Below are 8917 nucleotides of genomic sequence, written 5' to 3'. Positions count from 1 at the left end.
CTGTTTTGGTCAAAGTATATGCTCGTTTGGTTACAACGTTGAAGCTTGATTTTGGATGGAGAAGAGTTTGGCTATGAACAGATTTCTGGGTTCACTCGGTTAATATCCTTCAGCTCTAGAGAGGATGCGCTATAATAGATCCTTTCCTCAGAAATGAACCATCCTTTCTGATCCATCACTGGACGCACTTCTATGAGCTGGTATGTGGGCCGTTTAAACAGTGGTTGATCCTTTTTGTACAGTTTCCCTATTTGGTCTACATAGTGTGCATATGAATTATGTGTACCATACAAAGCTAATAACATTTTGTTTGACGTGTCCCTTAGACTCGTGATTGGTTGCACACTTGTGATAGTGGATGCAGAATCATTTGCAAACCTAACAGTCTTTTCAACCTTCAGTGATATCTGGACACCTTGACCAAATTCATGCAGGAATTTGTTGTTCAAAGAATCAATTTTAAGCTTTTTAGGTGCTTGTGCATCGTTATGCTGATTTTGAACTTGCAATGCTTTGAATGATGCTTCTAATGGTAATGCAGAATCATCTGATTGCATTAAAACTAACAAGTTAGATGCACTTACATCGAGATTCGCATTTCCAATTTGCTTTGTGCCTTGCTTGTTGGCAGTTGATGTGTCCCTAATGTCAAGATTTCTTGAGCAATCTTCAGAAAAATGTCCACCTTTTCGTCCACAGTTTGAGCAATACGCCACGATTGGTGGTATTTCAATTGGTTCTGTCATGTCAAGCTCTCGTTGAGGAGCTTCTGATTCTATGCTTGCCAAGTTGTTGGCATCTTCTTTTAAAACACTAAGCATCAAGCTATAGAATAGTCCATCTTGACCTTTGTACTGTCTTTGGCTTTTTTCTCTAGTTAGACTGTCTTTTATTGGCTGATCTGTTGGATCTTGCAATTTTGGTTCTCGATTATAAATCTGACCACTGTAATTCATGTACAATGACCCTGATTGCATATGCACCAACTGTATGTTTTGCTGGCTTGTGTAGATTTATGGATAAACACTTGGGTTGATTTTTTGAACTACTATCTGCACTTCATCTTTGAGCTTGCAATATCTAGCTCCACTCAAGTCTGTGAACATCTGGGAGTTCTCTAAATCTTGCTTTACTCTGATCAATAGGATCTTGGCTCCTGTGTTTCTTTTACTCCTCATCAAGTATCTATGGCCTTCTGAATTTGCATATAAGACTCTATCTCCATTGTAGCCATATAGCTGTAAAATCTGCTCTGTTGCAGTTGTGTATGTGTTGTCACTGCTACTAGCTTGCTTTGCTCTACTTGAATTCTCGGCTCGATTTGAGTCCATGTTGACAGGTTTTGTAAAAGCTGTCTCCTAGTAGATTTTGGTATCGATTAGTAAAATTTTTGTTGCTTCTACTAGCCTAATCTGCAATTACATGTGAGTTGTGCCCCTGTTCGTCCAACTGGAAGCTAATTTGCACTGCTTGATTTTGACAACTCACGGCTTCGAGTTGGTCCTTTTGCTCGCTTTTTTTGGCTATTCTTATGACATTTCTAGCTTTTTCACAATTTGTTTGGTGTGATTCTCTCGACGATGTGTTTTCTGCATTTCTGCCTCTTTCTGGCTCTTTCGACGACTTTCTTTTGATTTTCATTATTTTTTCGTGAAATTTTGAATTCTCTAAAAATTTAAGTATTTTTATGATTTTTTTAGAAAAGTTTTGATTTTTAAAGATTTTTCTGTGAATTTTGTAATTTTTACAGAAATTTTTGAAGGTTTTACGAATTTTGTGATTTAATGAGTTTTTTCGAACAATTTATGATTTTTTTTGTGAGTTTTTTTAAAAAATTGTGATTTATTTGTGATTTTTGGATGTTTTATGAGGTTTTTGATTTTTTGTGAATTTGTTATGACTTTTCCTTTTTTGGTAATTTTCTAGACCTTTTTTTTATTTTTTGTTGAATTTATGAAATTTATTTATTGTTTTTTTCTATTTTTAATGCATTTTTCATCATTTTTTTGTAAAGAAATAAAATAAAAAATAACGTATTTAAATTGACTAATCTAGTAAAATTTTAAAAAATATTTACCTGTCTTACCTATTGTGTCAGCAATGGCGGGGTTGACATTGGCGGTGATTGCAGGAGTTGATTGTTGAACGCGCAGTAGAACACGGGCCTGGCGTGTAACGTGCCGCGCAGAGGAGAGAGAGAAGAGAGTGGTTGTGCTGAGTGGCGGGGTGCAACAAAGAGAGAGAGTGTTGACGGGCGCTAACATCGGGGCTGTCGTGGACGTGAGGAGGAGCAGAGGAGGGAGAGTAAAGAGAGAGAGACTGAGCACGCGCGTGGTGTGGACGTGGCGGGGTGCAGAGAGGAGACGAGACATGCGGGGTCTGGGCCGTCAGGAGGGGTACAACCTGCCACGCGGGGCACGAGGAGAGAGAGAGAGTGAGAGAAAACGCGAAGCAGGCGTGCAGTACAAGACAGGCAGGGAGAGAGAGGGGGTGAGAGGGGGAGGAGAGAGAGGGCTAATTATCGAGAGAGAGAGTGAGAGAGTTAGAGAGAGAGAGTGTTCATTATCGCGATTCCAGAGAGAGAAAGAGGGAGTTAGGGTGTGTGTGTGTGTGTGTGTATGTGATGGGATGGGTTCATACAGAGAGAGAAGAAGAAGAAGAGTATTTAAATGTCAAAGGAAACTATCCCAACAGACCGTAAAGATCTATCCGACGCGGAGAATTCATGCGCCGAAAGGCACGGTCGGGCAAAGACAGGCGTCGAGGCTCTAGAATGTTTTTTTTTTCAAACGTCCAAAAATGTCAAAATTAGGCCGAAAATCACCCGAGAACACAAAAAATCATGTGAAAATCCAAAAAAATCCCAAAAAATTCTAGAAATCTCTAAAAATCATCGGCAATCACAATCAAACACTTTCGACATGCATAAGCACACCAAAAATAGTAGTTTTTACCGAAAATACCAAATTCGGCAAAATCATCAAGCCGACATCTGAAAATAGCAAAACGCTCAAAACTTGGCGAACGAAAGCCCAATGCGCTCCAAATCAAGCTGTAATCACACATTCAAACAACTCGTAAAGATCGCAAGATATCAAATTTTTACGGACTTAAGCAAAACTTACCAAAGAATTACAAAAATTATTCGAAAAATACCTTAAAATTTTTTGAAAATTCTCCACACATAGGGGATTAGTGGAGCCAAATAAAATCATAAAAAGCACATCAACTCAATTGCCAAATAATTTCATCAATAAAATCCAAACCAGGCAATTAAATTGGCAAAATTAGCGATAAAATTAGGTCAAAATTTGATGCATTTGGAGTGTGTAAATCCCAGTTTTGAGCTAAAAAACGCAGCAATTAACCATTACACACATCAAATATGCAATAAAAAATTGAATTAATCATGCATATTAAGCACTTTTTAAGCGCACACACACTAATAATTGGCAGTTTTTACCAATCTTTAGGTGCGCACACAAAAGGGTTAATGTTGTCGAAATTGCAATGTGATTTCACAAATCTCTATTTGGACATGATCACAACACAAATCAATCATCGCAATTGAAAAATCATTAAGCACACATTGATTTTTAGGCGCACAAACAAGGGCAAAATAGTGCACACACACCTAAAATTAGTCATACACACACTTGATTTTAGTACACACACACTTGCAATTGACCATTCAAGCATGCAATTGGATCAATTAGACACACAATTAGCAAGGCACAATCACCAATTAACAATTGAACTTGTCAATTTCATATGCCACCAAATCTGGAAAATTTCGGCATTACAACGGCATGAAAACGAACAATCCAAAAAATTTCAAACCATAACATAGCATCAACATTGCATTGCAATTAACATAGCATTGACATTACATTGCATCGCATCATGTTGGAATCTCTACACAATTCTACACCTTGATTACCTTTCCATTGAAGATCTATTGAACGGTTGAAAGCTCCAATTTGTAGAAGCAAAATAGTGTGTAAGCTAGTAAAATTAGCAAGGGGTTAGTGTGAAATTAGAGTGTGTAAACACACAATTGGCAAGATACGACGACAAATTAGGGGAAAATGAATACATTGCTTCATGCATACACATCAAAAATCCACAAAAAACATAAACACACAAGTGAAATTAGTATTGAAATTAGTGAGGAAACATATCCAATTATTACACAATTACACTAGCGTAGGCCATCGTCCCTGGCAATGGTGCCAAATGTTGGGGGTTCCCATCGTTGCATAGCTCCAATGACCAACAAAATTATCAATCCGGAGGGATGAGCTACCCGGCTAGGGCATGGAAACATTCCCACGATTAGTGAGCTAATCATGGCAACACGAATGATGACTCTATGAGGTGAGCTTCTTGTTAAGTATGGAGCCTGATTTATCCTTGTAATTTTCTGTGGTAAAAGCGCACATTTGTAAGGCCCCCATTATGAGGAGAAGCCATCGTGCGTGAAGGAAAATCACTCACCGGAAGCCAAAATTTTCACGGACAAGAATCAGGGGCAACTTTAGAGGCCTCGGGGGCAGAGGTCCCCAAGACTTTTTTTTCCGCCGGAATATTATGGCCGGACGGCGGCCGGAAAGTGGTCGGAAAACAACCGGTCGGTTGGCCGGTGACCGGTAGTCAATGGCCGATGGCTGGTGGTCGGAAGTCAATGGCCGGTGGCCGGTGGCCGAATTCAAAAGCGGACTTGTCTTCTCAAGGGCGGCCACACATGGGCGGATTGGAGGGTCCGATTTGGACTTATTCGCACAAGGGCGACTACAAATGGCTGTCTCTCATAAGAGAGGGCAGACCTTTTGGCCTATAAAAGGAGGCCATTTCTACACACATTTCATAGTGTGAAGTTGATGCAACAAGGTGAGTGTGAGGTGGTGAGAGTGAAGCAAGGCGGGAGCTCTATCAAGGGTTTAATCCCTTTGTAAACTACTTCTTCTTTTGAAGTGCTAAAGCCATTGAGTGGCTGCTTTCCCGTGGACGTAGCCCACATTGGGTGAACCATGTATATCGTGTGTACTCTCTCTCTCTCTCTCTCTCTACTCTATAATCTCTTGTGTGTGAAATCTATCTCTCTCCATTAAGTAATCTACTCAAAAATCTATATAGCTACGTCTTATTTTCTAACACTTCTCGGCCTATGGAGGAGCTAAGCCACAATGATGGACAATCTCCACATCCACTTCTCTTCACCTGTAATCAACCCAATCACACACTCTAACGATCGCAAGATGCACACAACACTAATCCTATCATGCGACACACTAATTGCAAGCACACACATAGAGATCTATGGAGCACTACACTCCAATCAAACCTACATGCATACACAAGCAAACGAGGGCAATCACCCAAGATTAGCGAGAGATTAACCACTAATTAGTTATAATCTAGCTAATCAAAGCATCAGTAGCAATCACAAGAAGCATGAGAGAGGCATAATGAAAGAGAATTAAGCATTGATCAGTGTTAACCAAGTCACATGAGCAAGGAGAAGCTCAAGGACTCCATAGCCACACACCTCAAGAGCTCTCACCAAAGAGTGCTCTCAACAAATGAGCTTGAGAACCCTAATTTCTTTTACACACTGCCTTATGTACCTAGGGTAAAAATATGCAATGTCCGGGCGCCCAAGACCTTTAGGGCTCCACCACTTATTAAATCTGCAACCTAGGCACACTAACTGACCTATTCCTTACAGCTTGGAACTTCCATTGAGCCCGTAACACATTAAAATATTACAATGGCTTGAAATAAGTCGGGAATTTATAGTACACGACCATTTTGGAAAAATGTGTAACTTCAATCTTTACTGCTTCTTCATGTTGAGCTTTAATGTGCATCCGTACGTCTTCGGTCTTAGCAGCTTTTGTTAACTGATGTTGACTCAGTTAACACCACCGTCGGTGCTCTCTCTCTCTCTCTCTTTCTCAATGCCTGGGAATGGAGATGCCTATACACCCAATCACTCTCTCTCTCTCTCTCTCTCTCTCTCTCTCTCTCTCTCTCTCTCTCTCTCTCTCTCTCTCTCTCTCTCTCTCAAAATGTCTCTCACAAATCTCGCTCTCTCACTCGCTGTCCGTTGTTGGGAAACAAGCAAACTGGAACACCTGTATAGCGATGTCACCCAAGAGCGTTGAAAGAGAACAAAAAGAACACCAAAATCTTTAGTAAACTCCTTTAAAACACCACTAATACAACAAGAGTAGTCCCCTTGGGAATTTACTGGGTGTCACCCACCCAAGAGAGTATGTCACATAGGAGCAAAACCCTGTCAAAGCACGGATTTACAGCACACGCTGACCAATGTGTATGAAGACAAAGGCCTCCCCTTTCACAATTGAACATCACAAACCCACAACTTCAACATCAATTTCACAATTCATAGATACATGCCCTTCGAATCTGTCTGCACACATTTTGCCACTAAGCTGCCATAGCCATAACCCTACAGAGAACTAGTCATAACCTGAAGAGCACAACTCCAATTGAAGCTTTTAAAGCTTGAGAGAAAGCTTGGAAAATGAATGGCAAGAAATCTGAAGATGACCAAATTTGACTCTACATGCCGCTACATGCAAAATTGATGCGAATGGGGAGCTATCTCGACACAACTACACGTGGAGTAGGCAAGGCGAGGGCAAAAACTGCAACAAAAACCATCAAGGAGGCACAATGAGCTCAAACTTGCAACTTTCTAAACTTTTGCTGAACTTTTTTAAGTTTGTACATGATTTTTAGATATATACAAGTGTCCCTTCAAAAAACTCACTCACGGGTAATTACAGTAGCCCGACAGCTGTCACTAGACTAGCGACTTGCACTGCATGTACATGTGCTTGCTAAATCAAGCTAAAAAACCCACAAAAAGAAAGCCCATACACCCTTTTTACATCGGGAGTCATGTCCATATGTAAAAATTAACGAAAAACACGGTGTCTAAAATGCATGCAACATAGTTTGCCAAACCCCCAATCTACTAGAGCATTCATGCTCAGCAGTAGACTATGCAAAAGCTTATTTACAAAGATACATCATGTACAAAAGCATCAACACCATATACCCTTAACACGATCAAATGGAAAAGTATTATCCCTCGCATCCATTGTGCACACATAATGGCATTCTTCAAAGTCACAAGGACAATCATCAATCACTATAGTCAGCTCCAACCATCAAGGTTCATGTCATACAAACCAAAATACCATGGATCATCATTCTCAACATCATGAGATGTATCACTCACATCAAGCCAAGACAAAACATCCATTGTATCCGTATCATCATGGCTGTTCCTCTTCAACATCCACACGGGCATGTGAGGCTTTCATAAGATTCTTCACCCTTGACAATGCATGACACACCCTTACTTGCATCTCCTCATCAATCTCAACTTGCAGATCATTTAAGCCCCAATCAAGACTACCATCATCATACGCATAGGTCTCATAAGGATCACTTTCACTACATACCATCTCTTGAGCATAACTAGTAAGTTGAACATGAATCCCAACCAATGTCACCAACACCAATCTCAACATCCCAAATGGGTCCACATGCCCACAAGTCATCAGGATACCATGTCATCTCATAAGATGGAGGAGCAACATCAACCATTATGTCAACATGCGTGTCATTTGTATCACAAGTAAGAAAATGCATAGGCACATAATCCAAACACATAGAGCTAGATAAGGCTTCATCTTTATGAGCATCCATACATGGAACTAAGTCAGGCATATCATTGCCCTCTTTGTCATACATGCACTCCAAGGTCTTTTCTTTCACAATATTTCTTGCACATAACTCCTCATCAATATCTACATCATCAAGAGGAAGAACCCCATCTTCTACATCTGACTCAAGCTCATCATCATTGCTACAATCATCACTAGTGATAGAGGAGCTCTTGTGTGAAATGCATGAAGAAGTAGACGACTGATTGACACCTTCCAACCATCTTCCTTGCTTCAAGAAATCAACAATGCCCTTCACACCCAACAAGTCGGTGCAAGCAACCTCAATGCCCAAACATCCTGGAAGGGTACCAATGAACAGGAAATTATCTTCCTTTGCATCCAGAACCATATCCTTAAGAACCTCTAGCTCCTGCTTGAGAGAGCAAAACCTCATGTAATGCATGTCCAACTCTTCTAACCTGCTTAGCTTCAATTGTTTCATTGCATCATTCATCCTAAGCAAGGCATCAATGAGCTTGACCATGGCTGCAATTTTATGTATACACCATCAAGATTGAAGGTAACTTGAAGCAACTCCTCGGTGGCGGGCATAGAAACAATGTTGGGAAACAAGCAAACTGGAACACCTCTATAGCGATGTCACCCAAGAGCGTTGAAAGAGAACAAAAAGAACACCAAAATATTTGGTAAACTCCTTTAAAACACCACTAATACAATAAGAGTAGTCCCCTTACAAATTTACTAGCCGTCGCCCACCCAAGAGACTATGTCACATAGGAGCAAAATCCTGTCAAAGCACGGATTTACAGCACACGCTGACCAATGCATATGAAGACAAAGGCCTCTCCTTTCACATTTGAACATCACAAAACCACAACTTCAACATCAATTCCACAATTCATAGATACATGCCCTCCGAATTTGTCTGCACACAATTTGCCACTAGGCTACCATAGCCATAACCCTACAGAGAGCTAGTCGTAACCTGAAGAGCACAACTCCAATTGGGGCACTTTAAAGCTTGAGACAAATCTTAAAAAATGAATGGCAAGAAATATGAAGATGACCAAATTTGAATCTACACGCCGCTACATGAAAAATTGATGCGAACAGGGAGGTGTCCCGACACAACTACACGTAGAGTAGGCAAGGCGAGGGCAAAAGCTACAACAAAAACCATCAAGGAGGCA

At 40.5% G+C, this 8917-nt stretch overlaps 1 pseudogene; it reads right to left on the bottom strand.

Annotated features, from left to right (window-relative positions):
• Positions 1–7076: 7076 nt before the first annotated feature.
• On the bottom strand, positions 7077–8115 carry LOC147423216 (uncharacterized; annotated as a pseudogene).
• Between the last annotated feature and the right edge of the window lie 802 nt (positions 8116–8917).

Source organism: Adiantum capillus-veneris, chromosome 26, assembly GCF_014529385.1.
Source record: "Adiantum capillus-veneris isolate H3 chromosome 26, ASM1452938v2, whole genome shotgun sequence".
NCBI classification, from domain to species: domain Eukaryota; kingdom Viridiplantae; phylum Streptophyta; class Polypodiopsida; order Polypodiales; family Pteridaceae; genus Adiantum; species Adiantum capillus-veneris.
Note: the sequence above shows the minus strand (reverse complement) of the source record. Positions and strands in the feature narration are given on the sequence as shown.